General features: G+C 40.3%; 1 protein-coding gene across 14 annotated transcripts in view; it reads right to left on the bottom strand.

Moving 5' to 3' along the window:
- The window catches only part of ppp1r3c2a (protein phosphatase 1 regulatory subunit 3C2, duplicate a), a 62,519-nt gene that overhangs the window by 18,771 nt on the left and 17,915 nt on the right, over positions 1-25,833 (bottom strand). For 3 of the 14 annotated variants that reach the window (XR_015861666.1, XR_015861668.1, XR_015861664.1), the window contains one exon: positions 18,891-19,491. The exons of 8 other annotated variants lie outside the window; for them this stretch is intronic. The gene's annotated coding sequence lies outside the window, so the exon portion shown is untranslated. Of the gene's footprint in view, positions 1-18,890; positions 19,492-20,919; positions 21,107-22,902; positions 23,399-25,833 lie in introns of those variants that run through there. 3 more of the 14 variants (XR_015861667.1, XR_015861665.1, XR_015861674.1) reach the window with 3 other exon arrangements.

Here is a 25,833-nt window from a genome sequence, read left to right as displayed (position 1 = left end):
GATGGCAGTAGAGTACCAAGCCGAGTATCTGACTAGTTTCCCTTCCCTGTGATCCAATGGAACCAAAAAAAACAGAAAAAAAATTCAAAAAATGGCAATGACACCCAGCCTGTTGATTTTTTTACCCCCCCGTTCTCTGCCAGCTTGTCTAATTAGGACTGATGGACATCATCTCCACTCAGTGGACACTTCATTAGGTACCCCAGCAATGAATTCAACTATGTTTATTGCCATATTTTATTGTTTGCAATTTGGTCAAAATACCTTGCATGCTCTCCATCAGTGTCAATCAAAGCGGATGCATGATTCCGTCATGGTTTATTTTGCATACGTTCTGCTGGCTCTGCAACATTGAGCAAGGTGTAGTAAATTGAAAGCAAGAAAACATTATGTTAATGGAAAATCGTTCACCCACGAGCATATCGTACAATCGGAAAGGTCCGCGATGTCGTTGGGTGCACACGTTTCACCACAGGGGAGCGAGAAGGCGCCTACTGTATTTACTGCATGAATCGCTGCACGTTCCCATGTGCTTTATCCAAAACGATTGCAGGTAAATAATGGATTCACATCTCACCGAGCACCTAAAGGCACACCGGCGCCGCTGTTGAATCATTTTGCAATCACATGCTGGAATGTGTTGACCTCAGGGGCAGACAAATTGGCATTATATTTTTTTTTTGGTCAAATAATACCTTTAATGATCCCTGCATGGCTGAGTATCGAAGAGATTCGGTGAATTTCTGCTGTATTAAAAAACACTCCAGAGTCCAATGGTAAGTGAACTCTGCTAATGAAACGCCGTAGTTGCCCTGGGAGGATGGATATGTATTTTGAGAAATGCAATTTCCTACCTGGAAATATAAATTAAGGAGTTAGTGTAATAGTTTGGGATAGCAATTGTAACTCAATAGACAAAATGAGAAAACATTTTCGCTAAATGTACCCGCAAACAACATCATTATCTGATGATAATGATAAAATGACCAAAAGCCAAATTATCAAGGCCTTTTTATTTTCATTTTAGCACACAAGGAAACACAACACAAGCAAAACTGGCAGTAATAAAAATAATAGCAAAATAAAGAAATTAGTTCGTAAATAGTTTATATTTTTACTTTATTTTTCTCCAATCATCGTGTTAATTGCTATTTGAACTCTTGTCGACTTTTCTCCTTTTGTACATCTTAAGATATTGTACCACCCTGCTTTATTATTATTTCTATTTTATTAGAACTTTCCTCATGTAGATTCAGATGATTTGCATTTGCTTTAAGCTCAGAATGCTATAAAATGAATTAACCATGCAGGCTGGCAAGCAAGTAGAAGCACAGCATTAAAATTCCTTCTAAATCCATCATTCCCTCTGTTGCTTTTTGATCCCCTTCTTTAATTTTTTCTCACCGTCATTCATCACTTCAAATCACTTCCAGTTTGGTGTTATCACCCCGGGAAAGAAAAAAAAAAAAAAAACACGTTGAAACTCATAAAACTGTGCAGTACAGCGGCGCGTTTATTTCATTTTATTGTATTTATCATGACAGGACAAGCTCCCAGAGGTGAAATCCTCTTGGAACTTTGTTTCCCGTTGTCAGGTAGTGCAGAGGTAATCCATTTGCCCTCTGATAAACGACAGTCCTGAATGCAATTTAAGATTTTAAAGCGAGCAGTCATGCTGATTCAGCACATTATAAATTTGAATTCTATTAAAACAATGGGAAGATACTATAACGTGCGAAAATGGGCATTTCGAAGTATTAATAATAAATCTATCCATCTATGAGTGGCTGGTTGCAGGCAAAAATGCGAGTGCCAATTTTTTTGTCCCCGTCTTCCAGCTCTGCTGATGTTACAGCCATCATGGTGTGCATTGGGTAAAGGCTGAGGGACTTTGACACCTGCTGACTAACTGCCCGAAGCAGGCTACACCTCAAATACCAAAGAGCTCATGTAAGCACGTAAAAAAAAAAAAAAGACCCTCCCGGTGATGGTGGCCGGAAAGAAGCTGACACCGAAGAAACATTTTGCACTACTAGTCGTCCTTTGTGGATTTTCATTTGCAACTAGAGGAGAGTGACAAGCTTCTGCTTGCAAGGACTGACATAAAGAGAATTCTTTTGTCCATTATAACCTTAAGTTGCTGATACACCAAAGGAGGAGCAGCAAGTCAAGGACCACTGGCGGAGCTAGGTTTTTTTTCTTGGGGGAGGCTGGGGTGGCCAAGGATATCTTAAATCAAAAACTATATATTTATGTTTTACAAACCCTCAAAATTCTTCAGAAAATGCAGAGGATCAATCAATGGGAAGGGAAATGCGGGGGGGGGGGGATAATTTGGATGTTTAAGCATATTTTAGGGTGAGGCATCATTTCAATGTATTCTGTTTCTATGATGACGCGAGTGTAAAATGAAATGCTAAATTTTAATTCCCTTATAATGTGAATTATTATTTTATTTCAAGGAGCAAATGACAAATATAATATGAACCTGGATGAGACTCAATATCTGATCAGGGCATGAAATTTTCCACGCTATCCGGTCGAAGTTAATTCCATGCCTCTTCCTTTTCACCGTCGGAATTCAACGTGTCTGCCTAATCAGCCACAAGCAGAAGTGATTTGCTAACATTTCATATTTTCATGAATATTTGATTGTCAAAAATTGCCTTAAGGGAATGCGCCGGGCTAGAGGTTTGGTTTTGATTTGCGATTAAACTATCAAGAAATCAATTTCATGTGCATTGAATAATTCAAGCTTTAATGGAATGAGAAAGGGGCACGGGTTAGGAAATGATCTGAAGGCTGAGTGTGTGTGTGTGTGGGGGGGGAATGAGGAATGTTTTGTTGATGTGTGCATGGGCGTACGTGTGTCACTCAAAATGAAAACAGCCACGGAGTGACCGACGGGCTTTTTTTTTTTGTCAATTCACCTGCACCACTGGTGGAGCATTCCAAGTGGCCACCGCCTGTGCCAATAACACCTTTCGAGTGAGAGGAAATCCTGATTTGTGCTGCTACTTTTTCAGTAATGGCTTATAAAATCCTAAATTATTTTTTCAAGAGTTTACAGCCCAATATAAGGACTGGAGAAAAAATGGTTATGTCAAAAATGTTTGATGGTTTCAATTCCACCCAAAAAAAATAAAAATTCGCCTTCAAGTCAGTTTGCTTAACATTTGATTGACATTTGCCTCATTTTACGCAATACACCGGGCGGGTTTGTTTTGCAAATGCTGAGATGAGAAAGTTCAAAATATTCCCAAGGCGTTCTATCTTTGGGCGACACCAATTCGTAATACACGTGAACTTGAAATGGCATCAAAATATTTTGGAAGTATCATCACTGGAGTCTTATCGTTTGCAATTTATCACCACGCTCGACTCGTCTTTGAGTGCGTAAGCCGCATCTACGTTTATTTAACAAGGAGTCGCTGTTGACGGGGAATATGTTGATCACAGCGATGTCGAGAGATGATCAGATGAAGTCAGAAGTCACCAGTGGTGTGATGAGATTAAGAGGAATTGGATGTCATCTTATCCCTGACAGGAATAACAAATAATTCACGCTAAAATATAGAAATGTCAACATTTTATAATTCTTGCTTCTTATATGAAAAGACTAATTCCTAATTTCCATTTTTTGCTTTGGTCGTAGTTGTTTGGCTATGTAGTTAGATTTACAGAATTACACGAAAATGGATTTCAGGTCGGTTTCACGTCATCACAATGGCAATTGATAAGTTGGTAATCTCTCCTTCAGGCGAGGATTTTATAACTTGCCTTTAACATTCTTCAAAAAACTTTTCGCTTTGAATGTTTTACACCTCCGGGTTACTTTGAGTTTGAATGTCATCACAGACGTCTGTTAAAAGTTATTTAAGAGTGAAGTTGTGTCTCTGCTTCAAGGCCAGAAAAAAAATGATTGTTGGCTTATGGACTGTTCTCTGCAGGATATGTTGGTAATTTTCTTCTACTTCACACATTATTACCAACAAATTTTTCTTTCACCTCGAAAAAAAAAAAATGGTTTACAGGCCAGCTGTCGATATCTTCTTGTAAAAAGTCGCTGTTAGAGCCAAGTAGTTAGAAAAAGCCAAGAATCTTTTGAAATTAAATCATCCAGCCAAGCTGTCTTGAGCATATTGCAAATATATATTGCTAATATATATATTTGTATATATGTAGGAATATGAAATATGACATATTTATTCAAATTAGCCTGCAAAACAATAGTTGATGTGTGTGACACACAATTATAGCTTTATTTGCTCCATTGCATTTTTGCCTGTATTTTGATCATTCCTGCCTTGGCTTTAAATTGCTCTGTCATTTCCCCTGTTGTGATGAAATGTTAATTTGCATTTAAGAAGCCCTTTGTGGACATTTAAAATGGGAAGGTGATGGCTAATGAGGTCTGCTTCATTTAAATTCACTTCTGGAAAGGGGGGGGGTAGATTTTCACGACCAGACTCTTGACCTCCTGTCAACAGTTTCTTCGCTCTTGATTGCAGAGACTCGCGTGATGTAAATTGAGTGCAAACTTTTTATGAATGGAAAAAAAAAATGAGCAGATGCAGCTCAAAAACAGTTTGGGGAATGGAAGTGACAAGTACTGTTGACACACCATCAAAACTGAGACTGATTGCTTGAATAATTGCTTTGTGCCCAATTATATTAGAGTGCCCTCTGGGGGTGTGTGTAGGATTATGCATGTAGCGCTTACAATGGGATAAAGAATGGCCGGAGGAGCTTTGCTGCAAGGAAACTGGCAGATTTGCTTCCTAGCGAGGACTTCGATCAGATTCACAGAGCAATTCTCCACTACGGCAATTACATTTTGTAACTTTACAATCACGTTAGGGAACTGAGGAAAATGAGGGAAGCGCTGAAGGGGGCCAAGAGTGTTTGTTCTCAGCCTGTGATAAGAAGACCACAGCTAAGTGAGTTAAATCAGAAATAGCATTGGCACAGCTGTTGTTCCATTAAAGCCCCCCAAGGAGACTTGAAGAGGGTGGTCTAGGAGGATCTTGCTTGGGCAATGTGCCAGCAGGCCTCGCTGGATCCTTAACCGTTACTCAGATGCTCCCCCTCGAAAATAATTGATTCCAATTTCTTGTTATTTTTGTTTCTTATCCACCTGTTTTGAAGTCAGTGATAGCAAGAGAAAATGGCTGCCTGCTGAGATGGTGTTTTTTGCTACATAATTCATATTACCGTATTTTCCGCACTATAAGGTGCACCGGATTATAAGGCACACCTTCAATGAATGGCCCATTTTAAAACTTTGTCCATATATAAGTCCATATATTTGGACACGGCTGCTGTAGTGGCTCAATATTGGTCCATATATAAGGCGCACTGGATTATAAGGCGCACTGTCGGCTTTTGAAAAAATTGGAGGTTTTTAGGTGTGCCTTATAGTGCGGAAAATACGGTACACAAACACAATATTCATCGGAATACCGTGTTTAGGCTAGTAAGGCCGTACAGAACGTATTATAAAAAACGTTAGGAGTCGACTAGCTAAACATACCTTGAAACTAACAATGACATGCTAAATGTTAGCGATGTTAGTTCCACTTTTACAATCTTTCAAAGCACTCAGAGATAATACAACAATAACCACACGCATATACTTGACGTTACGCTTTTTCTAAAGTGTCCCTTGAATTTCCACTGCATGAGAATAAACAGGCAAGAAAACGAATATATATTGGAGTAGCAATAAGAACAAATAAAAGTGATTTCTGTCTGAATTAGATTACAAGTTGATCTCGTCTCTTTGCCCGTGTAGGGCTGCTGATCCTATACAAGTCCTGCAGGAAGATGGGGAGCTTTGCATTGCTTAAACGAGACCTACACAGCCGTGCGTGTCCCGAATGTTTATTGCAGAATCCATCTCGCCTACACAGTATGCGATACTCCATACTAAATCCTTGAATAGTTTACAAATCACCTCACAGCCTCTTCCGATTTTCCTCAGTTCTACTGAGCAATTTAGAAACACAAGCTCATTATGGGCAACACTATTGCCAGTTTATTTTCACTGTTACGGGAATTTATCTTACTGTCACAACACATGCTGATGGGGAAAAAAAAACTCATAATTGACTCTCGGATCAAGACTGATGGAAAAATAAATGTTATATAAATTTGTAAAAACTGTATGGATGTATTTCCTAGCAGTGTTTTGTCTTTATTTAATAGTTTGTGGGTTATCGTAGGATAATGAAGTTTCACGAAGCACCTTTTTTACTCCTCCAGATGGTCTTCATTTTAGAGAAACACTAGCGAAATAGGATTAAACTTCTACTGCCTCTATAAACCAAGAATGCCATCTAGTGGAGTCAAAATATATCACAAGTGCTTCATGAAGCTTCATTTGCCCATCACTACAGGGCTACCATTTAAAGTGCCTCTCATTTACCACAAATGAAGTGCAGCTGTTCTGGAATCCCTTTCCTGGGTTTTGTTTATTTTTTTATTTCATGCTAATGCAGGGATAGAAACGAAAACTAGTCCTTAGTTGATGTCAATAAATCAGGGTATAAAATATACCTCCCCCACACCCAAGGTTAATACAGTGTAAAATTAGAAATAGAACCCCACCTATTAAAAAACACACACGCACAATAGTTAGCCGCAAATTTTAAAAACAACAACCACCTTGTGAATTAACGTGTATTTATGGTCGTCTCCCCTCGTGTCGGTGGAGGTCTAGCATCTGCACCACATTTAAATGGCCATAAAAAGTCTGTGATCCAGACGGTGTTTGTCTTTGAAAAGTTAGTCCTCCTACTTTTGTTCTTTGCTCATGCACATGCAGTCTCCCCCGGGGTCATCTCTACTCAGAGAGCCTTAAATCCTCGCTCTCGCACAGACTGCTGAAGATATCTATGTCAGGAGACACATTCATTTTCCCCCCGCATACACATTCGTCGTATCTTGAGCCCCTGCGACCATAAAAATTCGCTGGCATGTAACGGGAATCTCTCCTCAAGAGTAATTTCTTTGTTGGCTACTTATCTTGATTTCCTCTCATGTCGGACTAGGAAACGAAGCCTTTAGTGGGGAGGAACATATTCTAAATGTAAAAATGATATCTGACTTAGCAGCCTCCCCTCTTATCCTTAAGCCATTTTAGGCGGCTGATAAAAGTATATACATACGGAGATATATTTATTCTATTTCTGTTTCACTTTCATTACTTAAATTTCGCTTGACTTAATTCAAACTTGCCATTGCTTTTGACATCACTACTGACCAAATGTTTTCCACGGGCTTTCATGTGCCGGCTTATTTACAGCCTTACCAAGTCTCAGCTTCTTCTGTATTTCATCTTTGTTCCAAAAAAAAAAAAAGATTCAGGCTGACATCAAGCGTGCTTTCTAACATGACTTTTTCTCTCCCACCCTCCCTCCCGCTATTATTATCCGCCCCGTCAACAACTAACTTTCACCTTCAAGATTATCATGCTTTCATCATCGTGTTTGCTTGTCCGTACTTTGCTCCCACCCACGTGCCCCGAGCATCTGGTGCCGCACGTGGCGTCCCATTGTTCCGCCAAGCAATGTAAACAAGCAAACGGAGGACGTCTGTCTTTGAAAGCCACGGGTAACCTCGAGAACCGAGGAAAACAATGGCAGAAATACTCCCAAATATTTCACACAAAGGGTTATTTGCATGGGGCTCAGTGGAAATTCAATTATTCCGTTTGTCTCTGAGAGCATGGAGAGTAGAGAGTGGGACGGCTGGGGATTAGAGTATATAATGGGGTTTGGAGGATTGTTAGGATTTCAGATCTGGAGCGATATGGTGCCAGGGGTAAACACCAGGCTGGGGATTTAGCCAGCAAGAATCCGCCTCCATGCGGACCTGGTATCACTGCGTTGGAAAGTCCATCCATTTCCCACGGTCATTTACTCAAGCATCTCCTGTGGGGATTTGATTATCCTATCTGAAAGGGCACGGTGGTCTTCTAATACGAGCTGGCTGAGGTAGATACTGATTCATTGGTAGGGACAGAGTGGCAAGAAAAAAGAGGAAAGAAAAGAAGAAACGAAGCGTTGAACCTTCATGTGATTTGTGTGGATTAAAACGATTTAAAAATTCTTTTTTTACTTACACAATACTGTTGAGTTCAACAAGTGTATGTTATTCATTCTTCGCCAGAGTTTTCAAGTGGTAGTAATCACAATAAACCAAGGTTGAAATAATATAAAACATTTTTTAGAGTGAATATTTCTTACTTTGGTGATATGAACTCATTTGAGCGTTGAAGTTGTCTCCGGCAGCGAACTAAAAATCATTTCACCCAATAATCGGCATAACCGGCTTTGGAAATGAAAAATTCTACACAGGCTTGTATTTTATTATATATATTTTTATATCTTTATATTTTTATTAATTATATTCTTATATACATATATTTTTTTTAAGTATATAAAAATAGATTAAAAAAAAATTGTTATAGAGTTACCAAGACTTATCCCTTGATTAGCTTCAAGATGAGTCAAACCAGAGGCCGTCTTAACGGCGCAATACCGCGAGCAGACAAATTTAGAGACAGATGGAACCGTCCAGCGTGTCGGGACCGCCGGAGAGGAGCTCCACATCTGCCGCTCACAAGGAATCAGGCCACAGACGCTCAGGGATTACATGGTGGAAAAGAGCGAGTCAGTACAACTAAATTCAACTTTCACCTCTCTGACCCAGAGGTGGGCGTGAGCCGAGCAAAGCGGGCGGAAAAGCCACGGTGGCAGAACGACTTTGGGAAATTAACAGGCTTAATCATGCGTTCATCTCACGCAGGTTAACACGGGCGCAAATAAACTCTGCAGTTGTCTCTCCTAAGCATGTATTTCGTTAATTAAATCAATGAAAACACACTCAAGCATTGTAAATGACATACTTTTCAAAAGTCATCTAATTACATTTAATAAACGCATCGCACTTGATTAATTATCAAGCGTGGAGCTCAGAAAAGCATTCAAGCAAACACACTTTGCATATTTGATATAACGCGACGTGTTCATCAACACTAAATTGTTCGGCGCCGAGTTTGGACTTTGTGTCCGATAGTCACACTTATTTGCACACAACTCATGCGAGGATTTATTTCAATTTCAATGATTATAATTAGGAAATTAGTACGACTGCACTGTGAAATGCTTCGTTCTGGAAAATGCAAACTCACAGGAACTCAAATAGATCATTTCCGCAAATTTAGCTAATCAGCAAAAAAGTGTCATAAATAAATAAATACATAAATAAATAAATAAATAAATAAATAAATAAATATATATATATATATATATATATATATATATATATATATATATATATATATATATATATATATATATATATATATATATATATATATATATATATATATATATATATATATATTAGGGTAAAGCAAAAGTCTGGAATTAAAGCAGGGAGGGGGGGTTGGGGGAATTTTATATCCATCGTATACAAATGGAGTTCATTAATTCTGTGCCTGCAACTCAGAACTAACTGGCTCTAATATTTGCACAGTGTTTGCACATTATAGCATCGGTAATTATATTCGTTGGAAAATATTATGCTCCATATCATCACCTAAAGAGGTTAATTATCACGTGCAACTTTGCAGCAGCCACTCTCTGATCCAATTGTTAGGTGTCAGAGTAATGACTGGAAGTTTATAAAGGGAATAACAACCATAAGATACTAACAGGTCCAAATGAGTGATTGTGTTGTAAACAAATCAGCGCTTATAGAATATAAGTGTTGAATGGCGCTTAATCTATTCAACATTGGCAACCATTAAAAGACAGTTGTATGAAACAAGTAGCTGATTGGTGGGCAGAAGTAAACAGGTGGATAGAAAAATCCGACCAGACGGACAAGGACACGATGGAAAACATGACTAAACCAGACTCGGTCAATACACAAACATGGACACTGGGAAAAATGAAGGATCAAGGTTGACAAACAATGGGCTGACACGGAAATTCTTCACACATTGTCGAAGATAGAAATGAGCACAGGCAGTGTGTGAGTCGTCTGCTCAAGACGAGCGGTGACCATCTTGCGCATGCTGTCAGCGCATGGGAGGACATGCCTGATGGATTCGGATGATAGATGTGTAGACCAGAGAAGCCGCGGCCTCAGCTGCTGGGATTAATGAAATGTGTCCCACGACAAGATCGAGCGCTCTGATTTAAACACATCCTGCCACGCTATTTCTCTTCTGCCTAATGCAGCCCACGCCACAGTGGGGCCCCTCTGTTTGTCTTCCCATTTGGGAGACTTTTTTTTTTTTTTTTCTATTAGCAATCGGTCCACCGTTGCACGCCTTATCCATAAATGTAAAGGTGCTTCTTTACGTTATCATCCGAAATTCAGTTTTAAAGACAAGTATGAGAACAGCACTAGAAGGTGAACAAAAATTGATTTGAATCGAAAAATCGTATTTTCGTCAGCAAATCAAATCAACCGTATTTTTCGGACTATACCGCACCGGATTATTTGTATTACAAGCCCAGTTGATCAATTCCGTGATTATATTCGGAGGAAAATACAGACGTCGGCTTGTATCGTATCAAATCGCAATCCCATTAAAATGAACCGAATCGAATCATTACATCATCATTATATCCTTGAATCAAATTGTTGGAAGGACGTATCAAATTAAATCACCAGAATTTGCTGGGCTTCCGTGTTTTGCCAATCCAGACCTTATGGTTGTTTTGATTTTGATTCTAAATGCTAATTACAAGTATGTCAGTAAATATGTTATTTTCTACGCCGACTTTGGTTTATCGACTGCTGCTCCTCCTCACCTCTGGCATCCACCTTTTGGCTCCCCCGTCTTCCCCTCGCACACATTGTTCCCCAACACCAATCTGTATCTCCACCTGCCTTCTTTTCTATGTCTATCAACCTCCCTCGGGGCTCAGTAGTTCTGTTTTGCTGTGGGAGTTTGCGGCGTGAGGCCAAGGAGAGTTCTCGTCAGCCAAGCGTTTACAAAAGCTTGCTGCCATGTCAACAAGGACAAAGCGTTTCTTTCGCTCTCGCCTGTTTCCCAAATTCCAGTACCGCTCTTCATAATCTTACTTTCAGGCACAACAACATTTTGACGATCAATGTGCTTTTCTGTATTTTTCCCGTCATTTGTGTGAGCTCTCGGGGTGGACTGACAAAAGAAGCCAGGCTTCCTAGCCGGAATAATTGATTTAACAAATTGCCGGCCATGTTTCATTCTGAGGAAGTGACAGGAGCAAAACGGGGAGATGGAGCCAGGAGATTAATTAGGAAACAAAGTCATCTTTATGGAAATTAAATGCATCCTCTGATGATCACATTGCTGTCTGCAGGGGGTTCGTCCCTGGTGCGGAATAAAAGACTGGGAGGCATCCAGAGCATCACGGCGATGTCTGTTGACTCCGGAGCTGAGTACCCCTACGGCACTGACAGAGCCAGACCCCATTTTCATGGGTGGCGTGTTTTGGGCTACATCAGTGGAAGCCAATGAACCCAAAAAATACAGCTGCTCCCTTAAAACATCTCTTGAAATAAAAGTGGTAAACACATCAAAATCAAAAATATTTTTCAGAGTTGTTGACAGCAATACATAAGGTGCACTAGATTAGGTCGACTTTAGAATTTTTTTTAAGTGTGCCGTATACTATGGAAAATACGGTAAATGTGTGCGATATACTACGGAAAATACGGTAAATTTGCCGATTTAACACATTTGAAGATCGAGACTATGAATTGCTCCATATATGGAAATAGGACCGAATGCATACAATGCCAATCTTCTTGCTCCATGCCCGCAACCGTGACCCTAAATAGCATCAACAGTGGAAATGAATGGGTCCAATTTCAGTCTGACATTTTTTTATCACATTCCTAAATGCCATTTTGAAAATCATTCGAATACTAGATCTTATCAAGGAAAACATATTTTTTTTTAAAGGTTCCTAGTATTCTTAAGCAGTCATTCCCTCAACTATATCAAAACTATTTTGCTCAAGGTGGTCACCCTTGCTGATTTTTATGTTGGTAAACGTTGATGAATTAACCAAAGGGTACGCTTCCCGAAAAGTAATTATTGTTCTTTTGGCTAATGATCCAAACCCTCATTATTACACTTCCTCACTCTCAACTGCCATGCAAGCTGTACTCAAACATCTGGCGGACCTCTGCAGCCGTTATTTACGGGTCAGCGAGACATGCAGGTTCCTTGAGTTGATGTGTAGATGGGGCACCAACCTCAGGGCTGTTCACATGGGGGAACCGATTGACACTACGATAAATCACTTTTCAAACAGGGAGCGAGGCGCAAACGGTGTGACAAGCACATTTTCCAAGAAACATTCCGTTCATGCTCGTGTCACATGTATGATCCAATTTTAACCCATCATTTTTTTCCATGCAATTTTTTATCGTGACGCCAAAATGTAAATGAGATTTGTGTGAGTCTAATCAATGCAAATCTCTCATTGGCGCCATCTTTTTTTAACGTTGCTTGGAGTGCAAATGATCATGCAAAAGTGAAGAATCACAAGGCCCATTAGTAAAACCATCATTACTCCCCAATCATCTGGGGTTGCGCACCGAGAAATTAAAATGACGATGACGCAGGGTTTAGCAATCCCCGGGGGGGTCTCGCCGCATCTTCCCGCTGTCTTGCACTGCCTTCCAAGCTGTTAGTGTCGCGCTGTGCCATTTCTGCGGCTGATGCGATTCCACCCACCCTTTTCTCATTGTTGGGGATCTATTTCAGTTTTAACACCCCTTCTTTATTGCCCTTGCACAGCTAGAACTACTCAGCAGGTCTTGTTTTTGGAAGAGCTGTCAAATGCACTTCATCCCCAGGTAAATTTAAAGTTGTGGCAGCCCACAAGTTGGTGCGACATGGAATCCAATGAGGATTTTCGATTTCCTCCAGCAGTCGTGCCCCATGACACCTTGTGTGGTTCTAACTGAAAAAGACCAATTGGGGACAACTATAGTGGCCCCGATTCAAAATAAGCTGATTTAGATTCTGTGAGAAATGCGAAAGTATTATAAACTGAACTTGGGGAAAAGAAAAAAATGCCGTCACTATAACAGAAATGCTATGCTTCTCTTTTCCGAATGTCTTTTTCCCTCTGTGTGTTTATTTTGCTTCCTCAATTTCATTTTAGTTTTACGCAAGGACTTTATCTTAGAATAAACAGGAAGCTCTGTATTGTTTGTAATATTTGAATATTCAGAATAAAAAAATATAGTCACAATTATATGATAAGACGGAGCATATCCTAATCGATTAATAAATTTAAAAAAAAGAAGAAAAAAAAAAGCATGTACACAAAGTACAGAACATGGCGATGGCAACGTTAAGAAAATACGACTTTGAAGCCCAAGACGAAAACATCTCGGCGCGTAGACTCGAGCGTTTGGGCAACGAGAACATCTCAGAACACGACAGCCGCGGAATAATAGAACAGAAGCGGAATGAAAGGCAACCTTTAGTGAGCCGCTCCAGTGCACACACTCCAACATCCAAGCACGCCGTGGGAGGGAGATAAAGAGACGGGGGGAGATGGACAGATGCTGAATCAGAAACAAACTAAATAAGTCATGAAATGGACTGCTCGCAGAGAGAGGAGATGAGAAAATGCGCTCGACGGCGGCGGCAGACTTCACACGCTGCAAACATAACAACAAATGGTCGTCTCAGTGCGCGTTCATTTAATGAAAGCTAATGAATTCCTCCACCGGTTAGCCTGTGTCCGCAGTAGGCATATCTCATTTGTCATTAAATTCTTTTTTTTTTCTACTGACAAAAAAAAAAAAAAGGCCAACAAATGTATATTGGATGTTTTCTTTCAACTCATTTATTTCAAGTTGGAAATGTGAGGAAAAAGTTCATCTGGACAACCAATCGTTAAACTGGTATCATGCTGACATAAAATGTGGTGTTTTTGATATGAAGGTTAAAACTACAAGAAGGCTGCTTTGAAAAGAAAAAAAAAAAGCACAGTAGAAAAAACATAGCCCAAACTAAACTTTTTATTGTTTTTAAATCCATGTAATTGACGCCTACGCAAGACGGCTAAGAGTCAACTCAAGATAAATATGAAATTCAAAATTGTGACACTTTGCTAATGAAAATCCCGCGGGACATATCAGCGAGAAGGAATCCGATCGAATAATTTAATCTGGTTCCCTCTTTATTGGTCCGCCCACAGAACCGAATGAAATAAGTGTCGGGTCCAATTATGTAAGGACATTCCTCTTCCTGCACAAAAGGAGACACACCTGAGCTATGCAGAATAATATCGATTTATTGTTGGCATTTGTGCTACATTTCATTGTGTCAGACTTACTAGCGAATGCTGTGGATACCAAGAGAGATTTGATTAAATATTAAGGTGAGGGATCCAATAAATATTTAAATTAACATAAACTCTGTTTTGCTCATCTATGTACACAAGCGGCTCTGTTTTGCTCAAGGCATACTTCCATAATTAACTTTGGTATACCTGTACGTTATAAATAATTTAAAAGAAATGTGCAGAGGTAAACAATGATAGTTATATTCTGTATCTTTAGCATCATATGAGAATAAATGAGTAAGTTCATCAATAAAATAAAATAAAGCAATATTGAATATATTAATAATAAATTAAATAAATTATTAAAATAAAGCAACATTGAATATATTTAATTATGTTTCGTACGCTGACTTAATAAAGTTTTATAAATCTCAGGAGTGTGCGCAATGCCTCACTCGGGCAGCTCAAGTGTGTTGCTGTGGTAGGACAGACAGGAAGGTAAGGAGAAGGAAACTAGGTCAGATGGGAGCGTACAGAAAACGTTGTTCTTCTCCTGTAGCACAATCATGTCAAACGGTAGACTCCCAGCATGTATTTTTCTCTCGGCACAGCCTGTTCTCATGAGACTTAAGCAGAATTTGACGATAAACTACCAAGGCCAGAAACAAACAGTAAGCTAGCTGGCAACAAGCTAGCTCGGCTATCAAAAATATTATTTCTTGGGATTATCCAATTGCATTTTTTTTCCCTTTGTGCAGCTCCACTTACATCCCAAATGTGTGCCGTTTGCCTAAAAAGCTTGAAGTGACTTCAAGCGAAAGAGGAAGGCCTTGCTATCCTGTGTGAAAAGGAAGTTAATATGCTTCACTTCTCTTTTTTCCAGGATCTGCTTCATCTTAATGAGGGCTGATAATATTTCTATAATTCATAATGTGATTGTTCTCTCTCATTTGATGTTATCCTTGCATCTTCATACCTCGGCGTTTAAAGCGCCGCCACATTCCTTTTGAACACGGCAGCGGCAGCTCACTGGAGTTGGATGCTTATTTGACTCAGCATCTGTTTGACAGGCACAGTGTGACACTAGAGCCCGTGTTAAAACATGCGGCCTAGTTCAGGCGCCGGCTCGGAAGGTCCATAAATGACTGCAAGCTCAGGCTAAACTTTCCCTCAAAGCTCCCCCTCATAAAATCTCATTAAAGTTTGATTATCTTAAATTGCATTCTCAAAGAGCCTTAAGCGGGTTCTCTAAAATAACAGGCTAGTAATCATTTCATTCCATTAATGAAGAAAATACCCGTCCGTGTTCTTGCAGGCAACATCTGTTTTGAGAGCTTTAATTGCTGATAGTTTTTTTTTTTTTAAACTATTGTCATGTATAGAACCATCTCGTTACAATCAGCCCGAATGTGTTCTTTATTTTGTTTTTGGAGCGCTCTTCATGGTGCTAGAAAGGCCTTTACTGCACTTTCCCACTTTCTCGCTATGTCGCTCTCCATGGTGCTGAAACGACCGGCTCCGTTGAAATTGCATTGCGCTATGCGATTTATGCGCGCAAATGTTTGAAAAGGTTGTTTTTAAAGAAAATGCATTCAACTAAGAAAAGTTTTATCCATTTTTTTTGCATCATTTATAATAGTATGTTTCTTACATAAGCACAATGGCAGATACTTTGTGCTTTAAGGTCATTTTTCTTCAGCTGGAACAAAGTGGAATGATGTATGAACAGCCCCGACGATATATTTTACCACGAAACCTTTCGGCATTCGCTTGAAAGTTCAAAAGGTTGAGACATTTCATTTTTCAGCATCACGCAGGTCAAAGGCTTTGAAATCAACCAACGTATGCCTCAACTAAAGATTCAAATTACGGAATGGGCCAGACAGGTTGCCGAAAACTAGAAAAAAACATCCAATTACTCTCTGCACAAAAACTGCACCTCACCTTCCCACGTTTATGATACTTCCCAATCCACGCCCTTCACCGACTCCATGACCGTTCCCAGTCATGCTAATAAGCAGTTCTCAGCTCCACCCAGTTAACCTCCAGATGTCTTCTTCAAACCCGGGTGACTTTTCAGTTTTACATTCCACCCGTGTGCGACTCAAGTGCCACTTATACCTTGATGAATAAATTCAGCAATCACTCAGCGCAGACACGGACGGAATTGCCCTGCCCGCCACTCCGAGCTCAGAGTGTAATTGACTTGCACTGAGTCAGCATTGCTGAAAAGCATCCGAGTATGGATTTGCTCCCTGACTAGATGTGAGCGCTGCCACTTTTTCATAATGAACATCGGTGTTGCCCCGCAGACGTTGTCGGCTAACATGCCTCTTAGCTCGCTGCGAAGACAACAGACTAATGTGCTAACAGATCATTGTTTGTTTACCACACCATGTACGGACTGTAATCTGTCATTGTAGCAGTGACTAAATCCACACCTACACTGGTCGTTTTAAAAACATAGATCACGCTTTAAAAAGCCATTTGTGTCCAAGGGAAAATGCATTTTCAGCGCTATCTTAGTCAACCGGAAGCCGGGAAAAAAACAAACAGCCCCCTTGGTAGCGCATTATGACAGCACATCCATTTGTGGATGTACAAAGACAGATTACATACTGCGTATCAATGGAAAAGGCGGAATTAGACGGCATGTAAAGCCATTTTTTTTAAAGTGCTGTGGTATTTTAGTATTTGATAATCATAAAAAAAAAGAAGTTTTTGGAGTGTGGTCACATGTCATAGTCCAACTGCAAACAGCATCATTTATAAGTCAAGAAAAGAGGGAGATGGGACCCAAAAAAGAAAAGACACATTCAGCCTAAGAAACAATCGGAATGAATAAACAAAGGGTTGGGGGGAAAAAAGGGGGGGTGGGGGGTTAGCAGCACTGCTGGAATACTTGAACAAGACAAACTGGGACACATAAATGAGGACAGTGAATGAAAAGATCAGGCAAGGTGAGATGATGGGACACAGGTGAAGCCCCTTGGGGAGGGGCAGGTCAGCGCGATGGGGGAGGGACTGAAGGACATTTTGGAAAATAACACACAGGGTGTGATGATAGAATGTGGGACAAGATGGGTTGCCATGAAGTGTAATTCCCTACCGACGTGTGTGTGTGTGTGTGTGGGGGGGGGGGGAGGGGGGGTAATGATGTCATATACAGCTACAGAATCAACATTAATCATTACCATCAATTTGGCATTGGACATGCTCCTGGGATAATATATTTTAAATCCATAAAAAAAGTCAAATGGAATATTTCTTTGGACCTGTCATGGGGGTGCTTTGTGTACCTTTTCATGTCAGAGCAAACTTAATTTTGATGTGATTTAAAAAAAAATCTCAGCAGTGCATTAGAAGCTTTTTAATCAATAGAAATTCAGTTTCTTCTTAATTAAGGAAAATGTTGTTAACATTGAATCAATCGCATTTAAACAGGAAAAATACATCAATCACCTTGAAACGGGAATATCTAGCAGAAATGGCCATGCAAAATAAACATCATCCTTGACTAAAAACTCCTCTGAATCAATCAAATGATCATTTATGATAAATCAATGTACTGTGACAGTTATATATTATTTACCCAGTCCGTCAACAACACTTACATAATCACAATTACCCAATAAATTATCAGCAAGTCAAGACAGAAGTAATTTAAATTCAGATATCATAATTAATTAGTCTCGGGGATGTGGCACAGAAAAGCAAAATGAAATGATTAAAGTCAAGTGATTTTCTCCTCTAATTGCTTTAAATTGCAGAGGACAATATGCATACTTGATTATCATAATGACACAAACCATTTTAATCTTTGAACAGGGTTATGAAGCACACTGAGTTACTAATTTAATTTTTTTTTCTCAAACTTGATCCATCAGTTTTCTATATATAACACATCTTCTTCACCTATTGCCGTGGTAACATCAATTTCTCACATGGCTCTTTCTGCTAGCCGACCTAGCCACCCCTGACGTAGCTGATCAAAGTGTTTCCTGGGGTGTCATTTGTCATATTTGACAACTCGAATACAAAGTGCCAGCATGAAAGAGAAACAATTGGGAAGTGGCAGTCCAACAGGAAAGGGGTGAGAGTCTCTCCCATCCCGAACCGCTGAGTGTCAGACACTAATGCCTCCAGATCGACGACGGACTCGAGGGTATTAACTCAAACATGAGCGACTAATGCCACGGGATAAAGCGTTCAGCCTCACTTACAGGGGGCGCCGGCACTCCCATAGGATCATCCAGGCTGGGCGCCATGCAGTAAATTAACACAGACTCGTTCGTGTGTTCCCGTGCCAAGGGATAAATACGAGCTTCCAATACTATCCTGAGCCATGATTTTTTGTTTTTTGATGAATGGCCGTTACAAATTGGGTAGGAATACGTTGAATTCGTAATACAGGTGAGCAAGGAAGCCAATCAATTCATGCAAATGAAGAATAATGTGAATCAAATACTACGATGTAAGAAAAACGGGTTGAATCGGAAAATCGTTTTTATTTTTGCCGATGCATCGGATTGATAGTCTTTTTGAATCTACATACAGCATTGATGACTCGTCTCATTATTCATTGCATTTATTTCTCTTCTATATTCCATTTGAAAAGAAATTTAAAACATTACACCAAATTGTTCGGCATCTCTCTCCAGTCTTTCCAAGCATGATTGAACACCAGTTCCCTTTTCATTTGCATATAAACCACTGGTGGCTCTTCTCAAGGTTTGTAATTAAATCTTTAAGACATATATTCCACGGCGACATCAATGGTACCTTCAGACATATGCTGATAGTCTCTGGCTTTTCTTTTTCCACATGGACTTCCACTAACACACCATCAATTTTCACAGGACTGCTGACAGCAACGTTATGTGTGCCTATAAAAACTCAAGGCTCTGTACACGGCTGAAAAACGAAGAAACCGCTCCCTGAAAAAAAGTAATGAATGTCACATCATGTTGTGCCGCAACATGAAACCAATTTCAAAAAGTTGTTTTTCTCAAAGATTTAAATTCCGTGTTATAAATCTCCACAGTGAGGCCAGTACCAATTAAGCTAGGTGTAAACTGCTTTGACGGAAAGATGAGCTTTGATGTTTTGGTCCCGCGTGGCCTTCGACTGTAGAATATTCCTGGACCGTTTTCATCCTCATTTCAGCAACGGGCTGGAAAAAAATAATACTATTGAGTCTTTGATGTGCTTCTCCCACAGCCCAAAAAATATTGCTAAATGCAGCAGAACCAGAACAACATCAATCACTTTATTGCATTAGGGTTGCTTTATGTGATCTGAAATTGACGCGGGAAAATGGCAAATGGGGTGTAAACCAAAAGGAACGACTCGGACGATCCTTCCATAATAAATAGCAACAGACCGAAAGTGTCGATTCTAAGGTACATGGCCCGATTCATGTATATCGATTTAATTGAAACAAGTCAGCGCTCCTCACTTTTTCGCTGATCACAAAGCAGGTACATGACCCAAGGTAGATAGGCTGGATGTATGAATAAATAAATAACAATGAATCCCTTACGGCCACAGGGTGGGCAAATTCACACCATCAACACACCGTCAGACGCAACGGGGGGTTCACTACCTTCCTAAAGGATAACGGCTTCCTGCAGATGCTCGGGATTCTCAAAAAAGACACGGTTGAATTTTAATGCTGACTTCTCAAGCTTTCAAAAAGTGCTTGAAATAGCGGCCGGTGTACGACCAAGACCAAAGGTCGGCCTTTTTTGGTTCGCGCAGAGAGAAAATGGGAAAAGTTTGTTTGTTACTCAAAATGGATCACAAAACCGAAGCCAACTTGCAAATTGGCTGGATTGGATTTGTTCCACTTTGTATGCTGGCAGCCAACATGCAAAACAAATAAGATGGCATTATATATATTTTTTCAAACTATAACTTGCATATAACTCAAATTCGAGTCTTCTCATTTTTTTATAATCTGCAAGTATGGTTACCGTATTTTTCCGACTATATTGGGAATATTGGGAAGTTTCCATATATGGGGCACAAACAAACCAATACAGCAAACAAGTCAAACTTTACTGATTATAAATTACTTTGTCCATTTTCGAGAAAATTTATAGATTTTAAGAGCGCCTTATAATCCAAAAAATATGGTGAGTAAAACATGGCGATATTTATAATGAGGTCAAGTCTAACTTTAGCTAGTGTATTAAAACAATTTCCCTAATCTGGTGAATACCCCGAAATATTTCAAAACACTGTCATGGCGACTAACAAGGCGACTTTCCACAATGCAGCCGGAGTGTGAAGCCAAGCATGCCGCAAGCATCTCGACGCGGCCCCCTTCGGAAACCCTTCAGTGATGTGATGGTGATTGACATTGTGAAAGTGACACTTTAAGGCTACTTGAGAAACACATTGTACCACTCTGACATTATTGTCATTCCACTTCACATCTCTCTGGGTGAGATGTGAAACAGACCCGGCCTTATTTATTCAGTGGAAAAAAACAACATTGAGAATATGTAGCACTGTGGGTTTTTTTCCATTTTTAGGGGGGAAGCAAACCAAGTAAGAAATAAATACTTTTAAGTTTCAGTGTGGCGTCAATAACAACCTCTTGTCCATCATCATCCCCAGGTGGCCTGATGATTCATTTTCTCAAAGAGACACTTTAATGCCGCTTGACAAGTCTTTCCATTTCCTGCCTCATTATTATTCCCGCCCTCTACGCCTCACCTCCGTGGCTACATCTAAAATGGCCGGACAGAGCTAACCTGCTTCGACTTCAAGTTTCATGATACCTGTGAGATAGAAAAATGCACTTGCTCAATCCCGATGGAAATAATGGAAATTTTTGTCATGTAAGGCATTTCTAGACTGTATTTCAAATGCATTAGCATACCGGTAGGTTTTATTTTTTATTTCTCCCTAGTTGGCAGTGAGAGGGCGGGCCATAACTGTTTGACATAATTGGGTGTGCGCACGGGAGATACCCAGCGGAACCTTGCAAAAATGATACAAGGCCAAGCTCTACCTTGTCATGCATAGCGTAACAACCGTGAGTCATGACACACATTGAGGTTTTCCTTCTGAGGGCCCGCTGCCTGTCTTCTCTTCCCAGCGCAGCCATTTGGGTTACAGCATAAATCACCTCTAAGTCGCCTTAAGTCCAAATCCTCATGAGCTTTGAATGGCGGCTAGCAGTAGGACTGTGGGATTGCGGAAAATTGAATTTTAGTTCCTGAGGATTTGCTTATTGTTGGGGGGTGGTAATCATTCACGGATTTGCTTTGGACTCAGTTGCTTTCTTATTTGCGGTGGAGATTGAGGGATTTTTTTTTATGTATACCGCACGGATGCCATTAGAGAGCTATAATGGGCCACTGAGGGCAAGTTTTGCAAACTGGGTGCAAATTAGAATGGTGCAATATTTCAATTCACGCAGTTTATGTCCTTGCTAGGAATATGAATAATCATGCAGGCTACTCCATGATCTGTTAATAATAATACCGTTTTATCACGTCGTCAAACAGCCGCCGCAGGCACGGCGCCGCCGTGGGCCAAACAAACGGCTATTGAGGTAATAATTCAGAACGGGTGCTGTTCGGGCGACGTTAAGCTGGCAGGTGTCCGTCTACCGGCTGCTGGCTGCTTAAGTGACTAGGTCAGGGCATCCATCAATAATTCATTGAGCGTGCCAACATAAAGGTAAACAATGGCCGTAATTAAGCAAGCTGTGTGGTTGGTGAGATTAATGAAAGTTCACTCACATCTGCAGCTCTTTCACAATGCTAAAGTTGAGACCCCACAAGTGTACGTGCCTTGACATCTGCTATCGGCTCGTTAAGAAATTTCCCCGAAGGACTGCCACTCCGTTCTTAATCTCCCCGACATTAAAATCTAATTCCGCCACCGCATTGCGTTTCCATAATATTGTTCAAGCTATTGAGTCGCGCAGGAATAATGTAATGTCACATTATTATGATACACATCCCATGTTGAAGTATTGAAAACAAGAAAGCCTCGTGCTGGTTTAGTAATAAAAATACGGAACCACACATTAGTATTCATATTTCTTCTATTCTACACTCGGAAGCTTTTACAACTTTACACTTATTGAGAGAATGTGAAAAAAATGACCTTTTGGTATTTTTATTGTGTTACTACATCTGCAATGTTATTAAGGGTGAGAGGAAATGAATCACACTCTTGTATTAAAGGAATCTTACGCATCACATTTTTCAAGTCGGAGCATGCTGGTATTGTGGTTGGCACATTTTTCGTCCACCCATCTCTTTGTGGAGTTCTGGTTCTGGCATTACTCCAGAGACCTTCCACGCTTGTGTTTTTTATCAAAGACTTTTTATAAACTGAAATTATGAGTGAACAAGCATCCACTTTGGATTCAGTTCACTGCGGCAAAAACATCTTTTGGGAAATTAATGAATAGCAATATTGTGAAAAAGCAAACAAAGGCGAGCACTGGTGTGAAACAGTTGTAATGAAACAATCATCAGGAAAGTTTCAAAAAGTGCTGCAATGGTAATTTGACTTTGAGGACGATTTATTTGTGTGTTTTTGGCTTTTATCTTTTTTTCCCCCTAACAGATAGGGAAGGTAATTTTTTTTCTTCAGTAAGTGAAACACATGATCGATTCGGTTGAGTTAGGTAATAATTTGGCACTTTAGGAATTGTATTTATTTCCCCCACACTTAGTTTGTTTATCAGTGTTTTCTGAAGAATTGGGGCATCCATAAAACCAAATTGTTATTTTTACAAAAGCCCTTAGCCCCCCCCATGAAAAAATAAATCCTCGCGCCGCCACTGTGACAGAGGAGCATCGGCTCAGCACAGTTTATTCCCACCAAGGTAGACAACCTTAAAATTGAACAAATTCAAATTTGCAAAATCCACGTGAGTGTTTATGTCCCAATGTGTCCCCGCAAAGGTCATCAACCATCAAACTGTCAGCGCTGATACACAACCCAAAGTGACACCTGTGAAACATCACACTGGAGGGAAGCCTCCAATCTGCCATTCATCCTAAAAGGTCTTGTGCTCCAGCTCCCGGCCACAGGGACATGCGGAATAACTGAAAATGGAAATAGACTTGTGAGCAAAGCCAGCGCGTGTACAGTACATCCCGTGACTCCCTCATGTCAGAGCTGCCCTGGCTTCATTTTCCCTGCGCTGATCATTCATCATGCCGTCACGAGCGAGGGGGAGTGAAAAGGGGGAACGCAGCTCGTGTATCTCCGCCGCACAGCTGCCTCCTGGAACGGGCACGAGGGCCACTGCATAATCAGCTGGTTCTTTTATAGCCAAAAATATCTCATCTGCATGAAGTTCATTGCATATGATTTATCTTATCTCCACTGAAATGATTTAGTGTGAATCACATGGATAGCGCCAGAGATCATATCAGGATCTTCAACACAATAAGTCGAGTGCACGACGCTTGGAGCGAAACGTTTTGGTACGCCCGATGCGACGCTACTTGAGCAAATTGAAATTATTGTCGAGTCCACCCACTCGTTATTTGTTCACACAATCTTGTTTTTGTCATAATCTAATATTTGGGTCACTCTTAGTGCCGCCGTTAAATGCGGTTGTGTTCTTGCGCAACCTCTTTACCGCTACAATTAACATAGAGCTGTAAATAATGCATAATCCGTTATCTTAATAATGTGGGTGTATACATTTCAGATTTTAAATTGAGTCACCGCGCTGCATTTAATGAAACCCACGGGGGGATAGTTTACATCCACAAAATAAAATTCCAAACAAGATTATATACGCAAGCCAGCTAAATAGAGATCCGGGAAAACAAACTTTGTATTGCAGAGGCCATTATTGTTCAGCTCTACTGACTAGGAAGATACACCACTGACATCGCTTTAGATTTCTCAGCCTTTCTGCTGCTTTTACTGTCTGTCAACTGAAACTTTTCCACCACTTTTAGACCAGCCCATTGCTTCAAGCAAGCCTCGCTTCGATTCATCTCTGCTATCTGTCCGTTCCTAACGCCTGTTTGTTGCTATTTTTAAGCCCAGCCGCTGTCTTGAGCTTTTCCCCGCTAACACGCTATGTCAACTGTTATTCCCACACACACACAGCAGGTTGTTATTCTTGTTGATAGCTCACCAACTTGGCTCGGTTGTTATTGTCACCCATGTGCGGCCCGGAGACTTCCCGTGTTCCCGGTCCTTCAGAGTGTTATGTGTCACGTAACAAGACGGCGCCTTTTTTTTTTGGTCCAAACAGGGTCAGCAGGGACCCTGAAGCTAAAAGGATGAGGGGTGACATTAGCTCGAGGCAGCACGTCTGGTTCTTGTCCCACAGAGACAAATAGGTGGTACTTGCCCTCCCCACTCTTCGCTTGATGTTTCCAGACATCCCCAGATGTTGCAGGACTGAAGAAGAAGCCCGAAAGACACAAAGTCGTTGCGTGATTAATCACCAAACGTGCTGTGTCGGGCAACCCGGTTCTCACCGGCCCCCTGTCGATTAAGTGGCTTTGAAAAATATTCCGGAGAAAAATACAAACTTATGACTGATTTGTTGATGGCATTTTCGAAAGAGGGGGAATATGCGACATATTTTTATCCGAATTTATGAAAGGGTTTGCTCACAGATACATTTTGCGAAATGGGCAAGCTTTCAAAAGATTTACTTGCAGCCGAAGCAGTGAAATGCATTTTCCAAATGGCTGTTCTGACTTGTGATACCCTGCACTCATCTTTCCTGCATTCATTGTCATTTCAATATGCATTCTGCTGTCATTTTAATTAGATCGAGTTCATAATAATAGAGATAATAGATAAGAGCGGTCACCGGAGAGCAGAGCGAGATCAACTATTCAAACGGTCGCCATCACTACTAGGTATTTGACCGCAAGAGGTCCATGGCCCGCGATTACGATCCATTTGCAGTAAAAGTTCTTCCCATTACGCATAATGAATCTTTCAAGATCGCCCTTTGCCACTGATTTTCTTCATTCATGCACAGAATTTCTAGTTACAGGAGCCGTACAAGCAAGATATACGGTATACCCATTTTTGTGAATATATGCTACTACTTCCACATATACTTTTTTGAAAAAAAATCAGTTTTATACAGTATAGTTACTTCTTACTAATCCAGTGCTGGTCCAAAGACTACAAGGGATAGGCCTCATCTTATACATGACCCAAATAAAGACAACAACCAAAATTGGATTTGATTATGATTTTTATGACGCAAGAAGAATTTCATCCGCCTGACTATTAATTTGTTGCATTCTGTGATGCAATTTCAATCGGAGCATTTACGAAGATCCCCAAAGTGCGAGTGCACTCGGCTGATTTTAACTGCTCCGCTACCCTTTTGAACAATGACTGGAACTCATTAAGCTAATGAGCGTCTTCTTTTCGTTTAATAAACTTTACTTGAACTTTCGACAATATTGCCATTTGCTCGACCGAGCATAAAAGGGATAAGTAACAATCAAAAGATGTACATCGTGTCGTTTTTTTTTTTTTAATTCCG

Source organism: Syngnathus floridae, chromosome 12, assembly GCF_059516105.1.
Source record: "Syngnathus floridae isolate MCC-2025c chromosome 12, RoL_Sflo_1.0, whole genome shotgun sequence".
In the NCBI taxonomy this organism is placed as follows: Eukaryota; Metazoa; Chordata; class Actinopteri; order Syngnathiformes; family Syngnathidae; genus Syngnathus; species Syngnathus floridae.
The sequence above is the reverse complement of the archived record's forward strand: the minus strand, read 5'-3'. Positions and strand labels throughout refer to the sequence as shown.